The following is a 23,321-nucleotide window of genomic DNA, read 5'->3' as shown; positions in this document are numbered from 1 at the left end:
TCCCCAAAGCCCCAGTAGATAGTTGTATGTCATAGTTGCACATCCTCCTAGTTGCTGTATGTGGGACGCGGCCTCAGCATGGCCGGAGAAGCGGTGCCTCGGTGCGTGCCCAGGATCTGAACTCGGGCCGCCAGTAGCGGAGCGCGCGCACTTAACTGCTAAGCCATGGGGCCGGCCCTCCAATATTTTTATATGGGTCTAGAAAGTTGTCATCAAATTAGACAATTCATACGCAATTGTCAATCATAGTTTAAAAGCACCGAATCTGAGTCAGATTGTCTGGTCTCCAATCCCACCGGTTATTAGCCTGAGTAAGTCAGTTTGACTCGCTGAACGTCAGTTTTGCCATATGTAAAATGGGAATACAAGAAGAAGCACCTGTTGAGAGGACTAAAAGGAGATAATGTGGTTAAAGTGTTTATCCCAGTGCTCAATTCATAAACACATAAATGTATAATAAATGGTAGATGTTTTAAGGGACTTTGGGGCTAAGAATTTCATTCGTGTTTTAAGATTTTTTTCTATTCTCTGAATGCAAGTCACATCCCAGGCCACCAGTCTAGAAAAACAACACTGAAGAGTTTGTCATTTCCTCCTAGACTGGTCATTGAGCAGCCTCCAGCATCCCTCCTCTCCTTTCCCCTCTCTTGACAACACTCCACCACCTCAGGCATCAACACATGTTCTCATTGCTAAAGCTCTCGGTGTTCTTAGCCTCTGCACATGCTGATCTAAAAGGTCCATGGTGGTTCCACTGGGGCCCCAGGCAGGAGTGTCTGCTGCTTCCGCAGGGGCCTGCTGCAGAGCACCCCAGCTCAACAGACTCCTGGTCCCAGTGAGCCAGAAGGTCCACCCCTGTTGTCCAGGTACTCTGCCACTTCTGCTGCTGCTGCTCCTATCTCTGCCTCAGTTGCCACTACTTGCAAGCAGTGGCTCCATTACCATTGCCTTTGCCTTCCAACACCCCTGGGATTTGAGGATTCATTCATTCATTCATTTAAGAAATGTTTATTGAGTTCTCAGTATGAGCCAGACACTGAGGTAGGCATTGGAGATATTGCAGTGAATAAGACCTGCCCACAAGGGGTTTATTACCTAGGGAAAAATATAGTAATCAACCAAACACATGCATCAAACAATAAGATAATTTCAAATAGCTTCAAATTTCAGGTGATGAAGGAAATAAACAGAGAGATGGGATAGGATAGCATAGGATAGGATAGGATAGGATAGGATAGGATAGGATAGGATAGGATAGGATACGACAGGACAGGAGAGGGGAGGACAGGATAGGATAGGTCTGAGATGGATCTTTGACACAGTGACATTTAGCTGAAACTTGGACCCCAAAAATATTGTGAGAGTGAATGCGTGGAGAGGAGGAGGATTAGAGACTAGATTTTCTTGTTTGAGCAATTATTAAAGCCAGGCACGTTGCTGGATATCTTCTTAGATTTGCATTTCTCATTTGTAACTCTCTTTCTCCCTCTCGAATTAAGCAAGCTGAACAAAAGAAACACTCTCCATCCCCTTTCCAATGAGCTACAGAGAGGAGGAAGCTTTGAATTATTTGATAGATTTTTCTGTTTCTGCCATTCTAGGTGGCTCCATATTTTAAGGTGTTTGATGAGTGAGAACATGAGGTTCAAATATACTACCATATAGAACATGAACTAGAAAAATTTCTTTCCTCCAACTAAAATCCACAGTAGCACTTTTGACTAGTTGGAAATAATATAACAACCTTTCAAACCTGTGCAGAGCTTGACAGTTTGCAAAGTGCTTTTACAGATTTGATTATATTTAAGATCCACAGCCACTACGTGAAATAGTATTTTCTCTAATTTACAGATGAGGAAACTGAGGCTCAGATAAATCACATGATTCTCCAAATATGACACTTGTAAGTGATTAAGCTGGGATTTGAGGCCATTGCCCTTAGTCTTTGGGTACATTTTCTACCATTGCTACTCCAGGGCGTCTGAAATAATGTCAGGTCTATTTATGACACTGGGTCTGTCCTAAATTGCTACCATTGGCTTTTTCTCAGCCATAACTTATGTTGTCCATGTTTCCTGTGGTTTGGCTGCCCTGAGGGGAAAAGTTCTACTCTCCTGGCAGTCCCAAGATGGTGTCTAAGCCTCCCTCTATCCAACTCCTCTGCCGTCCTTAAGGTTCCCGTGGGAACTTTATTCTTGTGTCTCATGAGCAAAAGACTGGCTTCATCTGCCTCTTCCTCTGCTGGTCCAGAGAATGCAGCTGCTGCTGAGGGCTACCACCCCTATTGGCTCTGACACTGTGTATTGGAACCTCTGTTCCATGCCCACCTCAGGTCCCACAGTGTCAATGCAAGTTACTCTAGAGTGGAGAGAATTCTGCTCCTCCTTACATCGCTTTATGTAGGCCTCCCAGCCACTCTCTGGTATGGTCCCACTCTGAGCATCTCTGTGTTACAGATGAGGAAGCTGAGATGCAGCAAGGTTAAGCCATTCATTCAAATCCACATGAGTAGTAAATGGTAGAAGGAAGATTTGAACCCAGGCAGAGCCCACATGATTGACCCCCATTCTCCCCTGTCTCCCTAAGGGAAAGGACTCAGCCTCAGAGAACAGATGCAGGTGCACAAGCTTTGTCTAGCAACAGCACCTCTGCCATCTAATAAGGCACATCACTCAGACTTATCCCTTGCCCATCCTCATGGACTAACGTCAAAATGCCCAGGATAAAGAAGTTGCAGATAAACAATTGAACGAAACAAATAAATAGCACTCCGTCATCAAAACATAAGGAATCTGTCTTCACGCAGACACACACACACACACACACACACACACACACACAGGAGTGGGGTATTTGGAACACAAGGCAGCAGCATTTTAGCACTCTGCCCCACCCTGCCCAACTCACCTGATGGTGTGTCTAGGGAGTCAGCATCTCTCCAGCCCTTGGCGCAGAGCATGGTCCATAGCAGTCACTAAAAAAATTATTCTGAGTGAATAAATAGAATCTGGAGTGTTTAGATATTAATGTCTTACTATTGGAGCTTTTGAACTAATTATTCTTTAATCACACATATTCTAATAAAAGAGCAATGAGTTTTAAAGGCAAGAGTCAAGTTTGGCATAGACTTGGGATCAAACGTGACCTCTCACAAGCTATTTAATTTTCTGAACTGCCACATACCAAATGGCAGTGGAGGGCTGGTAATGTGACGAGGATTATGAATGCAGCTAATCTCCCAGCGCTGCGTTAGCCTGGCACAGTGGACACTGAATAAATGCTCATTCCCTCTTTCAACTTCTTTATTGGTAACTTTGACCCTCCGTGACTGCGTCTTATCTGACCCTTCAAGGTATAAACAAAGGGAAATGCTCCTGGGGTCAGGACACCTAATCTCAGTACTGAATCTCTGGGCCATCAGTTAAACTATTCACGCTCATCTCTCACATTCTTAATTACTAAAATAAGACAAGAATGGTATCTTAGCATGTCTGTGTAAGGAGGAAATTAGACGATACCTCAAGGAGATATAACAAATCCCATTTGTCAACAGCACTATTGACATTTTGGGCTGGAAAACTCTTTGTTGTAGGGGCTGACCTGAGCATTGTAGGATGTTTAGGAGCATCCCTGAATTCTACCCACTAGTTGCCAGTAGCACCTCCCCTCCCAGTTGTGACAACTGAAAATGTCCCCAGACATTGTCAGTGGCCACCTGGTGAGGGGGAAGCTAGACAAATGGTGGATATTATTATTGGCCTTTCTCCAGCATAGAATTAGGATAAGAGGTATATGATCAGCGTTGTGGAAATAAGTGAAACTCCTGTGACGCCTTCTCTTTCGGTCATTTCCACCCTGTTACAGGCGGGGGTTAGGACAGTAATGCCTTACTTCTAATACATGTGTGACAGACTCCAGTTTTCAAAGTGAATCACATGTGACTTGGCCCCTCCTCTCTTTGTTTTAAACAAAAGTTCTTATACATCTTTTATCCCTACCTTTCACTTACAAGCAAATTTATACTCCATTTAGAATAAGAATTAAGAACAAAACACACTACTGAATAAAGATTGAGTCCTCATCACATTTGTGTCCATTTCCACCTGAAGACCGGCAGGAATCTTTCTCACTCCCACTCCCACACCCACCCTAGGCCTCAGGCTCTTTCCATAGCCTCTGGAATCTATCCAAAAACACAGACTTCACTGTCTCCCCTATAACTCTTCCTTGTCACTGTTCAAAGGCTTGGCACTGTCTCACACTCCCTTGGAAGTCAGCTCTTCAATCCTACCAGCCCCAGAAGATATTCTTACTCTGCAGACTTGTAGATTTCTGGTCTCTGACTTCTGTTTCACCGTCTTAGCAGCATCAAGCTTTCCTTTGTCAAAACTGAGAGGCCCTGGTCCAGCATTTCCACTTCTGAGTATATACCCAAAAGAATTGAAAGCAAAGTCTCAAAGAGATATTTGCACACCCGTGTTCACAGCAGCATTATTTACAATAGCCAAAGGGTGGAAGCAACTCAAGTGTCCATCTACGGATGAATGGATAAACAAAACGTGGTATATACACACAGTGGAATATTATTCAGCCTTAAAAAGGAAGAGAATTCTGGCACATGCTACAACATGGATAAACTTTGAGGACATTATGCTAAGTGAAATAAGCCAGTCACAACAAAACAAATATTACATTATTCCACTTATAAGAGGCACCTAGATTAGTGAAATTCATAGAGGCAAAAAGTAGAATTGTGGTTACCAGGGTCTGAGAAAAGAGGAGAATGGAAAGTTAGGGTTTAATGGGTATAGAATTTCAGTTTTGCAAGTTGAAAAAGTTCTGGAAATTGGTTGTACAACAATGGGAATACACTTAACACTAGTGAACTGTACACTCGAAAAACAGTTAGGTTGGTAAATTGCATGTTATGTGTATTTTATCGCTATTAAAAATAAAATTTAAAAAACACTGAGGGACCTATGTCCTCTCCCCATCTCTGCAGCCTGGATTCTACCACCTTTTCAATGATTTCACATGTCTGCATTTTCCTTGTACTTGCTCATATTTCTCAAAGGTGTATGGAAATCTTTTCTTCCTTTCTGCATGATCCTTCTTTGGCCTCTAAAATAGGAAGGTTCATTCTCTCCATGTCCTTCTATCCTCTTCTCACCAGGAGGTAAGACTTATTTTAGTAGAGGGTTAAAGCAATGGGTCTCTCTCCCTTTTCTTATCCCTCTCTCTTTCCCAATCCCTAACTCTACCTCTACCTCCATCTTCATCAGGCCTCTATTTCCTACATCCTGCCCCATGGAATATGATTTTTCCAAGCCCTGCATGGGGTGTCTTAGTTCATTTCAGCTGCTTGTGTCAAATTCTATTGTCCAATTCAAATTTTGCCTGAAATAAATCTGACTCCTTTTTAATCTTCATCTAGCTCCTGGGGCTATTTTTCAATTGGTTCAGAACCCACAGAGGAGGGGCTATGATTAATTAGTGCCCTCAAACTCAATCCAAAGGTCTAGAGACTCTTAGAGCATTTTTTTGTTTTGTGTCAATCTTGAATAACATGAAAAGCAATAATCCAAACTTGATCCCCAAATTACATAACATATTCCACTATATAAAGATATAAGGACCTTATTCAACAATTCTACATATGATTGCCCACTGTCTTAGCATCATTTGAAGTTGTCATCTCACTGAGAGCATTGCAGGTCCCTTTCACAGCTCCAAACTCTGTGTCAGATGCAGAGTGGAGCTCCTGCCTGTTTACTGATTGACTGATTGTTGTTACAACACAAAAGGAAAATGACTGTCTAAACACTGCCATTTGGCTCATTCTTGACTTGGGCAGATATCACCTTCAGTAGCTGGCAGCATGATGAGGCAAAAAGAATGAGTGACTGGGGATAAGGAATATCTCATCTAAGTCAGTTAGATGAGACATTCATCCAAATTTGATGAATTCAGGCATCAAAACACTTAGTAAATCACTCACCCTTTTCAGTCTCTGTTCCCTTGTCTATAAAATTAGGGTCTTTGCATTGATGTCTAGGCTCCTTTCTACTTCAAACATACTCTTAACTCTATGGTTCAATTGTATTCTCAGCCCAGTATTAAGAGATTAAGGCAGAAACACCCCACTCGGCCACTCCTCACTGACCCCGGCCCCCAGAAGTGTCCAGCAAGCATTTTCCTTTCTGCAGGCACTGGAAGATCCAGCAGGCTGTTGAACCGTGATATCAAACTCCAGTCAGATGATCCCGCACTGGGTTTTTAAATCAACATGGAATGGTTCTGACCCAGTGTGAGGGCGGGTGAAACTGACAGTCCAAGGGTGGCTGTGGGAGGTGGCCCGAGGGGCACTCTTGATAATCAAAATGAACAAAGATGTTCCTTTCATCAAGGTATCAAAAATAAATACAAGCCATGGGTTGTTTTTGAAGGAACAACATCTGACCCTGATTTTATTCATCCCCACATTCCACTGTTCTTCCCTCCCTGGCTTGGCTGCTTGCCACAGGGGGAAGTGAGCGGCCTTGGGTTGTAAGCTGTCAGGCTCTGCATTTAAATATTACTCACCCAGCTCAGTTCATGGTACAGGTCAGCCCGTAGTATTAAGTTAAGTACACTGGGAAATACATTATCTTTTGGGTCACAGGGGTACAATTCAGTGAACAGCAACAGGATTTCCTGGTTGATAGATGATTCCACAAGAGGTTATAGCTCACCTGCCCTAGAAATAATAGCAATAATCCTCTACATTCATATTCTACTCTGGAGTCTGTGAAGGATTTTCACATCCATTATCTCCTAGGATGTTCTCAGTGGAGTCAGCAGAGCATAGGAGAAGGTTAGACACAGGCTTAGGCGCCCGTTTCCCACTGTTCAAGCTGGGTTACCTTGGGTAAGTCATGTCAACTCTCCGATCCTTGAGTCACTAACTGTAATCAGGAAATGCAAATAATGTCTGCCTTGTAGGGGAATCAAGGAGATCAAGTGAGGTGATGTTTGTGCATATGTCTTTAATTAAGTGTAGTAAAAAAGAACTTATTAGATGTGTTCTGTAGAAGCAAAACAAACAATCATGATAATAAGTTCCAGTTAACTTTCTAAAGCCTTAAAAAAACACAAACACAGTAGAGCTAAAATAGTTTTAAAATAGTCCTCTTCTTTTTTTTTTTTTTTTGGTGAGGAAGACTGGCCCTGAGTTAACATCTGTGCCAATCCTCCTCTATTTTTCGTATATGGGACGCCACCACAGCATGGCTTGATGAGCTGTATGTAGGTCCGCACCCCGGCAGCTGAAGTGGAGCACAAACTTAACCACTACACCACCAGCCTGGCCCCCTTATTTTTTCTTTTGATTGGCATTCATTCATTGGATATCTTTGCATGATAGCTATAAAGCTTAAGCTCTCCCTTCCAGGAATTTGGAAAATTAAGATATATAAGGATATAGCTATGGCTACGACTTGAGGTGGAGAATAGAAATGGAGAATAGAGGTCAGTCAAGCAAAGGCTAGGTGTCAATGACTGCAACAGACATGATGCCATTAAAGAAATTGCAAGGAACAAGATTACACTGCACTACAGTACTAAATAAAAGAGCTATCGTCAATATCCTATGAGGTGGGGGCTGATAGACATATCTTCTCTCTAATCCTAACCACTACCCTGCAAGGTATTATTATTATAATTAGCATCATCCCCATTTTAGAGAAGGGAAAACTGAAGCTCAGGAAGGTTAATTAATGTGTCCACAGCTGGTAAAGCATCAGAGCTTGGGCTCACAACCATGTGTCTTAAGCCAAAGCCTTTGTCTATTGCCCTTCACTATGTAGCATGTCTTCTCAAAAATCAGAGAATAAGGGATCCCTGAAATCAGATTTTTTGCTGGACGCTGAAAGACCAAGAGAGGGAGAGAGTATGAAGAAAGCCATTTCGGGAGGAGATCACAGCATCAATAAATTATGAATATATATCTTTGGAGATATTGAGGAGTTCGGTCTGGCTAGAGAGACTTTTGGTAGTGGCCTGATCATTACCAGAATTTCTAACATAGTCTGAGTTCAAACCTCCTAAAGACCAAGTGGACAGATGACTTCTTTTATTTATTTTTTTATTTCTTTTGTGAGGAAGATCAGCCCTGAGCTAACATCCATGCTAATCGTCTTCTTTTTTTTTGCTGAGGAAGACCAGCTCTGAGCTAAGATCTATTGCCCATCCTCCTCCTTTTTTTTTATCCCTAAAGCCCCAGTAGATAGTTGTATGTCATAGTTGCACATCCTTCTAGTTGCTGTATGTGGGACGCGGCCTCAGCATGGCCGGAGAAGCAGTGCGTCGGTGCGTGTCCAGGATCTGAACCTGGGCCGCCAGTAGCGGAGCGTGTGCATTTAATCACTAAACCACGGGGCCAGCCCAACAGATGACTTCTTAAGATTCCCTCCTCAAAGAGCACCCAGCTCCCTGCCCCTACAGCCCTCCCTGCAATCCCTTCAATCACTCTGTTGCTTCCAATTGCCTCAACTGCTTCAGACCAAGACCCAATGCAGATTTCATATTTAGAATAAGTATTTGTTTATTCATTAAATAATGAATGAGACCATCTTATGGTACACCAGCACTCTGCTTTGGTTTGGTTTGGTTTCCATCTTTACCTCTAGGTCTGCAGTAGCAAGTTCAAATGCCAATGTTGGGAGACCGCCCCCCCACCAGGCCCCGATCTCCTGCTGAAAAACGTCAAGAAGAGCATTGTGTTTCCAAGCTAGCGACAGCTGGGAACCAGCCGGCTTTTCTTTTTCAGTTTTTTATGTTAACTTTGATTCCCTAAGGATGATTTAGTATGTAAGATTCATGTATGGTAAGGTTAAATTACGGAAAATTCAACAGAGATGGACAAATAAGGATAAGCATGATAGGGAGAAGTGGTACAAAGGTTCTAAGAGATAGTAAATATATGCACATCTACACTTTTTTATTAAAAAGAAATACACTGTTAATAAGCAGAGTCAATGGCATCCACTTGCATCACTAGGGTACCCTGGCTGTAAACAGGTGAAATTGACTCTTTCTAATTTAACAGAAGCATTCTAGTTGCCCAGAGACTCAAACGAAGATTTGACTAATCAGGCTTTCGGCCTGATGAGCCAGGGATACTCTGAGCATTCATTCATTTTCTCATTCCACAAATATTATTGAGCACCTACTTTACCTGGAATTGCTCTAGGTGCTGAAAGTGTAGTAAGGAAGGAGTCTAAGATGTGGCTACAAAAGCTAATGGACACCTTTCAGGACACAGGTGCTAGACCCTCAAATTCCAGGGCTTGCCGTCTGTGTAAGGCTCTGCTCAAGTTTCAATTCCCATGAAAGAGTCTGAATAACCTAGCTTGGGTCAAGTGTCCACCTCCTGGGCCAGTGTTGGCAGGGAGGGGAAGAGGGAGATTTTGTGAAGAATCCCGCCATCAACATATCCACAAACAATGAGGAAAAAGTGTTACCCAAAGGAAAAGAATGGTGCTTTCACCAAAATAAGGGGAAAAGGATGCTGAACAGGAAAAAAAATTCTTGTGTACTCTTCTATCTCAGAGGATAAAATGAGATCATGCATATGAGGACATTAGCACAGTCCCTGGCACAAAGTAAGTGCATGATCAATAAACAATTAACAAGAAAAATAATTTTAAAATTCATCTTCTATGTGACTAGACATCAGAGCAAGTGAAGTAATTATGCTGTTTTTTTTAATCTACATACATACAAAGTGTCAAAAATAAGTTAGATTTAAATTATTTATGAAATTTGGGAGAGCATTAATAAAAGTATCTAAAATGAAGAAGTGTTAGTCTTGTTTTTCCATGTGCTGGTTAGACTTCACTTTGATTTGGTTGAACATTTAATTAAGTACATACTACATGCCAAATCTTTAGAGCAATGTACACAGATTTAAGTGAAATCTCAGCACACAATAACCTAGAGTATAAACAAGTGAATTATAAACTGGTCTGAAAACTACAACATACTTGGAATGGTTAAAAGAATGGGGGCTTCTGGCCTGAAATCACACCATTAAGCACATCTAATTGTGTGCAACTCTATTGGGGCAGAGCCCTCCTACCAGAAAGGAGAGAAAGATTCAGGCCAGTATTTTGTGGCTTCTGGAAGAGACGTTTTTGAGACCAGGGCAGCAAAGTGACAGGCACAGCTAGTTTTGCCATCAGCTAGAACATCAGCTCTGCTGTGTCTTTCACAAAAGAGCCCCAGTGTATCTTGTCATTGGAACAGGAAGATGAAAAACTCTTGCCTACTATTTTCTCGCTTTCTAAGAACATATGAGTGAGTTTTCTTCTGAGCTGGAGAGAGAGAGAGTACGAAGGACGACTGTGGACAAACACATACTCAAGCCTCTCCATGTGGCCTGGGCTTCCTCGTAGCACCACAGCTGGGTCTAGAGCAAGGGTCCTAAGAGATGGCCAGGTGGAGACCACAGAGCCTTTTACGACCTGATACTGGAAGGCATGGAGAGTCACTGTTGCCACATTCTATTCAATGGAAAGGAGTCACTAAGTCCAGCCCATATTCATGGACAGGGTAATCAGACTCCACTCTTCAATGAGAGAAATGTCAAAGAATTTGCAGACTTGTTTTAAAAACCACCACAGTCCAGCCTCTAGTTGCATATGTTTGCATTTTTCCTGCATGAAAATTACCTTCATTCTCTCCTGAGACATGAAAATTACCTTCATCAGAGACATCTCCCCCCTCCAAGCAGTTTTATTTAACATTGTCCCAAGCCCTAGCTCCAGGCCCAGGATCTAATCACCAAATTTCTGTAAAATGGAATGAAACTTTCTCCAACTACATCATATGACTATACTAGGGATCATGTTAAGTATATGTGTTACACACACACACACACACACACACACATATACACTCACACAATTTATGCATACATTTAAAGTCAACACCTTTTTCAAAATAGAAACTGTTAATTACACATAAATCACCTCCATTCATGCAATTTTTATGTCTTCTTCCAGGTAATTAATTTTATGGAAATTTACAATCCTTGTCCTGCTGTGTGTGCCCCTCCCCATACACAGTACACTCCTAGTTCTCTTGGGAACATTGGACAAACACTCTCACCAATTATATTAAGAAGTTAAATTAACATTAAACATTGTGTGACACACGCATCAAACAGAAAGTGTTGTTTTTAGACGCTGAGATTTTTAGGCAACCTCCAAGTGCTAATATGATTAACCTCAACCATTGATTCCTTGTTCTGGGATGGCATTTAAGACACTGAGATATCTCCTGAACTCACCCTACCAGCACTTCTGGAATTTCATTATATTTTGCTGAGTTTGGGCAGTAGCCAGGAAAATGTCTCCTGTGAAACAAAGATAGCTGGTTATTTCCCCAGTATCTATTCTCTCCTTTGCCTGAATGACAAAGATTTTAACTGGGCACAGGGCCATCTACCTAAAGAGTTTACGTCCTAACTTCCCTTAATGTTAGGTAGCCATGTGCCTAAAGTCTGATCAATAGTACGTGAGTGAAAGTGCTGAGTTTACTACTTCTGGGTCCCTTAACATACAATGAGCATAGTCTTCCATTCTTTTCTCTATTTCTTGTTGGCTGGCATTTGGATGTGATAGTGGGAGCCACTTCAGACATCTTAAACCATGAGGGAGAAGCTACATGTAGAGGATGGCAGAACAATAAGAAAGTCCATATTGGCTTGATTTGATATGGTTGACTGCTTATACTCAGACAGTTATTAAGAAAGAAAGAGGCTTTATCTGGCTTGACTGTGTTATAGCAGGAAAAGGGAATGTAAATTAATAGATCTGCTCAGACCCAGGCCCATAATCATCTCTCAAATATGCCCAGCATTGACCCTACATCCACTTCTTGCACTATGATCTCTTATCCTCCCACCCTCCAGGAGGTCATGGGCCACCCAGTGGCTGTTGCCTGCCTGGTTTACACTCTACCTGACCCACATTTGTCACCAAACTTCTCTCAAATTCCCCAAGGGGAAGGAGTTTAATAACTCCCTCTGTTGATTATCACATTCCTTCTAGGCTTCTCATGTCTCTAATGGATCCTCCAAAGTCCTGTCAATGGGAATGCGAGTGATATTCCAGAATACCAACTGGAAAGCTCCAGGCAATGAGTAATCAATCAGGATGGACACCACTCATAAGCAACCACCTAGGCCATTGTCCTAAGCAGCAGCACGGCCACCTGGGATATACCTGCTGATTCCTGCAGATGATCTCTCCTGCCTCCTGGCCTGCTCAATTCTTCAGTCTCCATCCCTCTCCACAGTACAACACTGTAGTAGAGATTTGTTATAAACAGAAAAGAAGAGCCATTACAATTAGAAGATGGATGTCATTCTTAACTAAAAATCAAAAGATGTATGACCTTAGAATGGACTACAAGACAGAATATCTCTCCTGGGTTTTCATTTATACCTATGGAGTTCCCAGATGCATTTTAGCATTTGTATATATGCAGACTTCCTGCAGACCACTAACTCTAGCCTTGCACTCTTGGTTTTAAATTCTGACAGGCACATTGAGAAACAGGACACTATGGCCACGAGCAATCCCGCAATTAGCAAAATACTTCAATACTCAACTGAGAATACAGTGTTTGCACAAATGAGGCACATTGGTGTACTGAGCAGTAAGTGTAACAGCAAAACAAAGAGAGAGACCAGCATCATAAGGAATGGATAGTTCAGCATCAATGACATGATAGCTATTTTGAGTACCTCAATTTAACCCAACTAAATATTCACCGAGTGCTTATTCTGCACCAGGGGCTGACTCTACCGGGTGTTGGGGACATACAGGTGATGAAGACAACGTCCCAACTCTCAAATGAACAAACTGCTATACAAAAAGCCTATAATTCTTTATAATAGAAATATGTCATAGAAATATGTCTAGAAATTGTTATGGGAACACAGATGAGGCAGCAATCATTCTGCCTGGGATCAGGCTGCCCAGAAAGGTTCAGAAAGATCATATCTGAGTCGAGTTGTAAAGGGCAAACTGGTGCCCACCAGGCAGACAAAGAAGGGAGAGCATACCATCTACTGGGAACAACAGAGGCAAAGTCTATGCAGACAGGAAAAGGCACAGTAGGGCACCAGCAGGTGATGAAGCTGCAAGGTGTTGTTCTCAAACACTGGTGCATGTTAGAACCCCCTAGGAGATTATAAGAACTATCATTCTAGCATATTAGAATATTAAATGCCATGCCTGTAATATTAAATCAGAATTTCCACTGGTGGATCTGGGCATTGGGACTTTGTAAAAACTCCCCAGGCGATGCTAATGTGCAGCCAAGGTTAAAAACCATTGCCCTGGTTCAGACCAAGGACTTCAAATGTCATCCTGAAGAAGAACTACGCTGCCCTCTAGGCCATGAAAATCCTAGGCAGTCTTGCCTTCAGCATCTGCAGATTTGGGGTGACAAATATCTGTGTGAGGTTGTGTAATGTGCTACTGCGGGAGGCAGCAGATGGGTGACCAAGAAATTCATTTCTTGGAGAAAATTCAGGTATCTTAATTATAGACAGAACCAAGTTCTCCTAGGAGGCATGGACACTCCATCCCAGTCCTGTGAAACTGCCCTACTTCTATCAGAGTAGAGTTCACACACTTTAGATTTACCTAAAATATACATATCTTTCCTATATCTTAGTCAATTACTTGCCCTTTCCTAAGAAGAGCACTCTTTGTGGGTAAGAAACATTAAAATGAATAGCTAGCACTTCAATAGTGCTTACTCTGTGTTGGAAGCAGCTGAGCATGGGAGATGGAGTAACTGTAACTCTCATAACCTTAGGAGGTAGACACTAAGGTTAATACCACATTCCAGACAAGGCATTTGAAACAGACACAGGCCTGAGACTCGAGTGCCTCACTTGCCTCCCCCTTGTCCCAGCCCTACCTAGGGAGGGGCCGAGAATAAGAAGGTAGTGGAGATGAGAGTCAAAGCCAGGGAATCAAACTCAGAACTTGCACTCATGACCACTAAGCTGCCCCTTCTGTGCTTTTTGTCTTTCAGGAACGTGGCATAATGACCAGGCACATAGCAATAAAAGGTGGAGGTGGGGAGAGCTGCGAGGAACAGAAAGGTAGAAGAGAAAGGAGGAGAAGGGAGGGAGAACAATAGAGGGAGAGGGGCCGGCTTGGTGGCATAGTGGTTAAGTTTGTGTGCTCCGCTTTGGAGGCCCAGGGTTCATGGGTTCAGATCCCGGGGGTGGACCTACACTCTGCTCATCAAACCATGATGTGGCGGCATCCCATATACAAAGTAGAGGAACACTGGCACAGATGTTAGCTCAGGGCCAATCTTCCTCACCAAAAAATGAAAAAAATTAAAAATAAAAGAGGGAGACACTGCAAAGATTGTTAATTCGACAGAAAACCCTCTTCACTTTTACAAGATGTGTCACAACAGAAAATGTCTCAAGACTGATGTATTAGGATTGATTCCCAGTGAGGGATGGTGGGTAGGTCTCTCAGGTTGCAGTCTGCTACCAATGTCACAAAGAAAGGGAGCTAGATGTGGCCACTAGGCCAAGCTCTCTTTCCATTTGGAGGATCATCTCCACCTCATACTCGCTTCTCCACCCTGATCATGACCTGCAGCCCCTCAGTCTTGCCCACTTTGGTCTCTGGGCAGTAATGCCCCTCCCCGTAAGTCCTTATGGTTGACCCCACCTGAGCATTGCAGAGAGGAACTGTAGGAACTTGGGAGTTCAGAAGGTCCCAAGACCACCTTCAGGTTCAATAATTCACTGGAAGGACTCACAGAACCCAGCTAAGCTGTTATACTCACAGTTATGTTTTATTACGGCAAAAGGATACAGATTAAAATCATCAACAGGAAGAGGCACGTAGGGCAGGGTCCAGGAGAGTTCCAGGCCCGAGCTTCCAGTTGTTCTCTCCCAGTGGAGTCCTGAACAGAGCTTACTTCTCCTGGCAAAAATCCGTGGCCACACACATGGAGTACTGCCAACCAGGGAAGCTCGCGTGAGCCTGGTGTCTAGGATTTTTATTGGGAATTGGTCATATAGACATGACTGGCTGCTCACATGGTTGACCTTAATCTTCAGCCCCTCCAAGAGGTCACGTTGATACTGTGTGGCCCAAGATCCTCACAATAAATCATATGGTTAGCACAGTCTATCTGGTGTGGCCCAAGGTCTCAACAGAGAGAGCACTCCAAGGGCTTAGAGGCTATCTCCCAGGAGCCAGTCAAAGGTCAAATCTTTCTTTGGGCAGAGTTAATCCTTTACTGCACAGAACTGGTCCGATCTGGGAGCTCAGTAGAGAGGGTTTACATCCTACTGCCACCACTTTCTGGCTGAGTGACCTCAGAAAGATTCCTCAAGCTCTCTGAGCCTCCTTTGATTCACTTGTAATATGGATATAACATCTCAGATGACTGTTGGAAAGATAAAAGAGGTGAAGGGTCACCAGGATGTTACAAACTATAAAAGTAGGGAAAATTTGTTACATTCTACCTCGATCCAAAATGAACCAGAGATTATTTTGGGGGGGAAGTCATAGAAATTGCAACACCTGGGACATGTACCTCAACCAAGAAAAATACCATTTCTATAGGAACACAATCATCATGTCATTTATTTCATAAACAGGCATTTATGGGGTGCTTCTACGGACCAAGTCCTGGAGATGCAGGGATAAGAAGGCTACATTTCTTACCACGTTGCTGTGATTTGGGAAGTAATGGATGGAAGGGTGTTAGCTAGTGTGCAGATAAGCTCAGGTCTGAGGAGATGAGAAGTGAGGTGGCTCGCTGAACTTCCCAAACTCCCATATCAGCTCCTCCCACCAGGCACACCTCAGTGCTGGGCCCAGGGTGCTAGAACAATCTATGAGATATTAATGCTTTTTCTCTCCTTAATTACAGTTTTTTAAATAAATACCCTAAATAATGTAACGGCATTGCACACACACACACTCTTTCTCATACGCTTAGGACAAGGCTGTCACTTGCTATACTTCAACATTTGACATCAGGCAACTTAGAGGAGGTGTTGTAATACACTGTGCTCCCTTGCAGGTGTTTGAAAGCTGCTGGACTCCAAAATTAAAAAGAAGCAGATTTTTCTTTGATGTTTTATATTTCATTGACCTCAAAAATCCCTAGTCTTCAAGTCGTAAGGCCTATACAGCTCAGTGGTACAAATTCACTGACCCTACCAATTTTTATCGAGCACCTACTATGTGCCATCAGTATTGTAGGCATATAGGAAAGAAATTAATGAGCAAACAGATTTTTTAAATCCCTGCCTCTGTGGAACTTGCATTCTTCTAGACTCTGACAAAATGTCAGCTTTGGAAAGTTGTGAACTGAGCACAAATCACTCATTAGCTATGAGACTCTGGGCACCTGACCAAACTCATCTGAGCCTGTTTCATCATTTTGAAATGGAGCTGATAACACCAACCTCCTAGGGTCACTGCGAGAATAAATTAAGCAACCACAGTAAAACACCTAGAACAATTTTAGCTCATAGAAGCTGCTGGATGCACGTAAGTTCCCCTTTCTCTTCTACCGTTTATTTCCAGGACTCCATGCTATCTCAGTTTAAAACCAAGGGAAGAGAAGGCACTACTAGCTACTATTTTAACTAGAGGCACTAAATGCATGACATTGAGCCAACTCAGAAATAAAATCCAAGTCCGGTGTTTTGACCAGGTTACCTGCTACTTCATCCTTCCCCATACAAACTTAAAGGCAATGTGAGGTAGACGGAAATACTCCAGGCAGGGTCAACAGACCTGATTTTAATTCCAGCTCCTCCAACAATAGCTATGTGTCTTTGGGCAACTCACTTTCTCTCTCCAAGACTTCATTCCCTAAGCTATAAAATGAAGGGCTGCACTAGATCAGTGTTCTCAGTCTGGGCTACACATCAGAATCCCCTGGGGAGCTCTTACAACATACTGATGTACAGAAAACTAAACCAGAATCCCTGGATGGATTTTTTTAAAACTCCCCTGATGTGAAGCTAGGACTGAGAACTTCTGGGCTCCTCCTTCAGCTCTAACATCCTAGGAGAGAGCTAGCAAACTCAAATGCCTACACAGACCAAGCAGGTAAGGTAAGTGCATGAAGCCAGGCAGCCTCAGCTACCTCAAATGAGAGTGGGGGGGCTGTGCCCACAGGTGGATGCCCACTGGGAAGGGCAGCAGGCGATCCCTGCCAGACCACCGTTTCTATGTGGGGAACTGGATGTGGGGAGCAGGGCTGGGACTCCAGGGCTGCCAAATATTCCCTTATTCAAGAGAAGTTGAATATCTTGTGTGTGTGCACGTGACTGCATGCACATACAAGATCTCCAAAATTTTACATGGTGGCCCAACTGGGAATTTTTTTAGTTTCATTTTAATATTATATAAGCAAAAACAAAAATCAAAAAATAAAACAAAAAGCATTGTGTATCCTGGTAATACTAAGGGCCACTAGTTGCTGATTCCTATTCTCCAAGACCTTGGACAGACGAATTCTTGGAACACAAAGGCCATGATGAAAATTTGGGGCTTAGAGATTGCTTTTCTTCCTTTCTTTATATTCTCTTATACCTTTGTTTCTTTATTGCTCCCCCTCCAGGAGCCATTTTAGATATTTTCTCCCAATCATCGCCCATTAAATTTTAATACCACAGATATGCTGTGTATCTGCTTACGTACTCTATGTTCTTTATATATAGAGTATGGTTTCTTCGCCCTCCACCAAGAATCAATTCTTTCAAAATGCCCCCGTGGAGAATGCACACCTTATGTAAACAAATTGAGGCATCTTAACCTGCCTACAGAATTAGCTCAAGTCTATTTTTCATCCTGTGTTCTCCACCGTGTTCTCCCCACTCCCACTTACCTGACCCCCTCTCCTTCTAAGGGAGAGACAGTGAGACAGGAGAGCTGCGGTTTGGGTTTGAGTGCCCAGGGAGAAGTTAGCAGGCATGCAGCCTTCAGTAAGCCTCCTACCCTCCCCGAGCCTGTTCTCACTCCCACACGGACCTTACAGAGTTGTTTTAAGCATGAAATGAAACCAAGACTGTGCCATCCAGATCCTCCTTCTTGGAAGACCTTCAGCTGTCAGCCCCTTGGGGATGGCCTTAACGCTAGCCATATCCAATGATCAATGAGGCAGCCTAACAGAGAACAACCCTGAAATGCCACTCTAGGGTTCCCTTGGGTCTGGCCAAAGTTGTCACTGGGCGGGGCTCCCAACTCAATTTCTCCCTCTGCCCACTCCTGTTTTATTCTTCCTCTTCCACAGATCTAGAATCTAAGGATGCATCTGTATAAATATTCTATACACAAGACTCTATTTCAGAATCTGCTTCCCAGAGAACTCAAACTACCACAGGAGTAATACAAAGGAAATGCAACAGTGTTGTTGACATTGTTCAATGATAAGCTTTAAGTATTTGCACATGAAGTTTTCAACTGAATTTGCAGCTGGAATTTTATATAGTTCATTCTGGATGTGCTTGATACCAGGCTTCCTGGCATCAGGGATGCTGTGAAACATAAAAGTGACCACAACAAAGACATCACAGTCCTGAGTCAATCAGAGACCTGAACTCAGAAGAAGGCCTTTTTTGGTGTACTTTGTCCATTTTTTGTGATCTGTCCAGCCCTTTTTACTTCTGCTCTGAGAGACCTGCCTAACTCCCACCTAAGACATGTGTCTCTCCCTTGACAGAAAAGTAAATAAATTCAACTTTGTTTCAGATCACTATTCGGTGATCTTTGTTTCTTACTATTGGAGATCACAAATCATGAGTGTCTCACCCCCTTCACAAGCCCATTACTTCACACCACCTTTGGGTTCTCCAGGGCCTCTGGCTGGGGAGCCTAGTGCACCCTCCCCTATCCCTCACTCCAGACATTCTATCTTGCCTACATAGTAACCACAACCAGAATGATAGTTACTATTTTTTAAATAATTATAAAACTATCTAGATTCTTTATATATATCATCTTATTTAATCCTCAAACAAACTCATGATGTAGATATTATTATCCCTAGGATACAGGTTAGGAAAAGAGAGATTAATTACTGTGCTTTAAGACACTCAATAGCAGAAGAAAATCAATCCAATTAAAAAATAGTCAGAGGAAATGAATAGACATTTTTCCAAAGAACACAGGCAAATGAACAACAGATATATGAAAACGTACTCAAAATCACTAATCATCAGGAAAATGCAAACCAAAACCACGAGATATCACCTTACACCTGTTAGAATGGCTATCACCAAAAAGACAAGACATATCAAGGCTGGCAAGAATGTAGAGAAAAGGGAACTCTTGTGCACTGATGATGGGAATGTAAATTGGTGCAGCCACTATGGAAAACAGTATAGAGGTTCCTCAAAGAATTAAAAATAAAACTACTGTATGATCCAGAAATCCCACTTCTGGGTATATATCCAAAAGAAATGAAAACAGGATCTCAAAGAGATACCTGCACTCCCATGTTCATTGTAGTACTATTCACAATAGCCAAGATATGAAAACAACCTAAGTGTCTGTCAACTGATGAATGATAAAGAAGATGTGGTGTATACATACAACGGAATATTATTCAGCTATGAGAAAGAAAGACATCCTGCCATGTCCTCACCACAAATTATGTGATGTGATGCAGGTGTTAGTTAACGCTTTGATGATAATCATTTTGCAATATAAAAGTGTACCAAATCAACATGTTGTACATCTTAAAATTATACAATGTTATATGTGAATTATATCTCAATAAAGCTGGAAAATAAAAGACACACCTAGTGATAGAGCTGGAATTTGAAGACTTTAGGACTGAAGCCCAAGCTAAGGAAGTACTACACCACAAATTCTCTCCATCCTGGTTTTCATTCCTCAGCTGCTGCTCTCAAGACAGTTTTTGTAAATAATGGCAGACAAAATCTTGCAAGCACACATATGAGCAGGCATGACTTAGAACAGGGAACCCAGTGGTCGCAGAGAGCTGGGTAAACCCGGTCAACAGTAGCAACCCCAGCCTGCAGGGCATGGTGTAGATCTGTTTTAGGATGGACTTCCTCTGTGCATTCTGACACTGGCCATTCCTCTTGCCCCTCTCCTTGGTGATTCTAAACCCAATTTGACTTTCTGACTTAGTTCCTGGTACCCCTAGATCAGGGTTTCTTAACTTCAGCACCGTTGACATTTGGGACCAAGTTTTCTTTATTGTGGAGGTTGTTTTGTGCATTGTAGGATGTTTAGCAGCATCCCCAGCTTCTATCTACCAGATAGATGCCAGTAGCACATCCACTCCTTCCCCCATCATCACAATCAAAAACGTCTCCAGAAACTTCCAAAAGTCCCCTAGAAGAGATAAAATCACCCCAAGTTGAAAACCACAGGTCTAGTTCCCTCCCTTGACTGGCCATTTCCCCTCACTTATGGACTAGGTTTGACTGCAGCCTAATGACTCAGCACCCTCACGTCAGCATGCCCTGCCCTTTGTGTGATTGTCCATCTAAGCATCTTCCTCAGGAAGCTGGCCTCCTGACATCCCAGAAATAAGCTGTTCTCAGCTAAGTGGGTCATGGCTCCTGGTGGAAGAGTGTGTCACCCATCCCAGGCAGCTCTGCATTTTCACTGGCACCTCCTATCCAGTGCTGGCCAGTAGAAACTCTACCCATTCTCAGAGAAATCGTGGTTAGAGCATGGGACTAAACATGCACCACTTTCCTTTAATACTTAGTGTTCCTAGGTGCCAAAGCCACTACTTCTTGACTGTAAAGTTTCTCAGACTTCAACTTTTCATTTTTAAGAAGGCACCCAGCATGTGGACATTCATTATTTTATTCCTACTGTGTCTGTCAAGGGCTTTTTAAAAAGCCAGCATGAAAGGCAAATAATAGGCTTGACTTAGTAAAGGGTCATGTAAATGGCTGGTTGACACATCTCCCGGGCCTGGCAAAGCTGGTAGCCAAGCTCCAACAGAGCCTGAAAGTGATTGTCCCAGTTCTCTGGTTCCAAGGTGGCAAGCTACTCTTTTCTCCCTTGGCAGTCAAGCTACTCCTTCAGCCCAGCCCCCTTCTTTCTACATCAATTCCCTCATCTAGAGGATAAGACAGGAAAAGTAACATTTCAGCCCTTGGCTTTCTCAAGGTGCGACTGCTGATAAGACTCCCGTCCTGGATTTAATAATGTAGGCCATCCATTTTTCACTTGTTAGTTCTCATTATACACCAGCTGTTAGGGAGTGCAGTAACGGAAAGGGAGAATATACTTTGCAGTCACATAGACCTCGGTTTCACTTTTGCTGCCTGTCCAGTAAATTTCTTCTCAAGACTTTCATTTCTCTTATATATATTGAAATATTAATAATATCTGGGGTTTTTTTGTGTGTGTCATTAAAAAGATTAGATAAATTAACACATATAAAGTGTCTAGAAGCTTCTCATCGACTAATAGCTGCTGGGAGTGGAGGTGATGGTGTTGGCATCACAATAACAATGGAAATAATGTGTGTGAGTTCCTTTCCACCTTGGACAGATAGTCTACCCTAAATCTCTGAATCTTATCTGACCCTGGTGAACCAGGTCAACCTAGAAAGAAACGTGCTTGTCCATTAGCTCTCCTTCTTGAGATTAGAATTTTCCTTTTGAGTCACTATTGAGCATCTGATTCCCTATTCCTGCTTGCCTAGGAGGATCCTAAAACATTCTGGGAAATTCCTAAGAAGAAAGTACTCCAAACAGCACCCAGAGATTTAACCCAAAAGGCTGCTGCAGTGACTCTGAAACTGCCTTCCAAGTTGTGTCACACACACACAAATTAACAAAAAAGTAATTAGCTCCACTCTCTTCTGGCTCCCGGAAAGGGTTCTGCCTCTGTTTTGGTGGTGAGGAGTGAAGATAGTTTCTCTATCTCCTCTGAATACCATCAACATTGCTTTGAACTTGTTTGAAAGCAAGAAATAAAACATTAATTGAGAACCTATTACTGTCAGTACCGACCAGTATACATCATTTACAGTACATCGTTTAATCCACATGAAAAAGATATGAGGTAAGGATTATTATTATTATTATTATTCCAACTTCCATGTTGAAAAAACTAAGGCTCAGAGCAAGAAAGTAAATACCCCACAAGGGTGTCAAAATGTTTATTCCAATCTCAGCCCCTAATTGAAAAGCCAGTATTCTTTCTGTGATATCACATTGCTTCTCAAACTTGTTTCTCTCCAATCTCGTTAACATTGATTTAACAGGGCTTCAATGTGGAAAGCCCTGTATAGAGGGATAGGCTGGACTTTGTAACGTGCTGGATGGGGAATTTGATGTTTAGTATTCTGACACCCGCTTGAAAATAATTAGTTTTTTTTTTTAGACATTTTCAGGCACAAAGTTAACAGAAGAAAAATGAGAAAAGGTTAATTAAAAGGCAGATGAATTTTATTTCCTTGCCAAAATGTAGCCTAACCTCTTCCCAGCCCATTCACTGGCCTCATAGCCTTTGCCAACACTTGATTTCTCACTTCGTTCCTTTGGTCATACATCCTTCTCCTTTTCCAAGACTTAACTGGCTTTAAATTACAGTCAGATACCCAAGTCAGACTAGTTGAAGTGAAAAGGGAATTCCTTGGCTCACAAGATGAGGAAGTACAAGTATGGATGAGTCCTGGGGTCTGTCTTTCTCTCCAGTCCACCCTGCCTGGTTTTATCTGCTGAAGGGTTCTCATATGCCTACCCCCTCTCTAAACCCACCTCTTCCTAGTTTGGCAATGCCAATGGAAAAAGAACTCTACTCTCAAATTTCACATATTAATTCTAGGAAAGATGCTGGTTAACCCTGCTTCGGTCATGCATACATACCTGTAGGCAATAACTCTACCCAGAAGGATGGGGTGGTCTGCCCAGCCAGGGTCAAATGTCCCCTCTTTAGCTGAGGGTAAGGGCAGAATGATTTCCACACTCTAACAGGACCACACAGATTGAAGGAGGGGTTCCCCAAAGGAACGAGAAGAAAAGGTATTGGAAAGAATGCGGAATACACAAAAAATGTGACTACCACCGTCTGCTACATTAACAAAGTGGAACGATTTCAAGACCTTTACACCTTACCTAGGCCTTATAAAACTCTCAAAGGTGTTGCCACTTGTGGGACACAGAACTGTTTCCTGTACACTACCAAGTTTTCCTGGTGATATTCTGGTGATACTCTGCCCCCTGGCAGTCCTTCCTGCCCCTACCAACCTCCCTGCTATCTGTGAAC

At 42.6% G+C, this 23,321-nt stretch overlaps 1 long non-coding RNA gene across 4 annotated transcripts in view; it reads right to left on the bottom strand.

Moving 5' to 3' along the window:
• Nucleotides 1-23,321, bottom strand: part of LOC131409479 (uncharacterized) — a 282,348-nt gene that overhangs the window by 197,231 nt on the left and 61,796 nt on the right. For all 4 annotated transcript variants that reach the window (XR_009220933.1, XR_009220930.1, XR_009220932.1 and 1 more), the window contains exons 3-4: nt 12,267-12,346; nt 2,908-2,974 (exon numbers count right to left, since the gene is read on the bottom strand). This is a non-coding gene — a long non-coding RNA (uncharacterized LOC131409479). The remainder of the gene's footprint in view (nt 1-2,907; nt 2,975-12,266; nt 12,347-23,321) is intronic.

Source organism: Diceros bicornis, chromosome 8, assembly GCF_020826845.1.
Source record: "Diceros bicornis minor isolate mBicDic1 chromosome 8, mDicBic1.mat.cur, whole genome shotgun sequence".
Classification (NCBI taxonomy): Eukaryota; Metazoa; Chordata; class Mammalia; order Perissodactyla; family Rhinocerotidae; genus Diceros; species Diceros bicornis.
The sequence above is the reverse complement of the archived record's forward strand: the minus strand, read 5'-3'. Positions and strand labels throughout refer to the sequence as shown.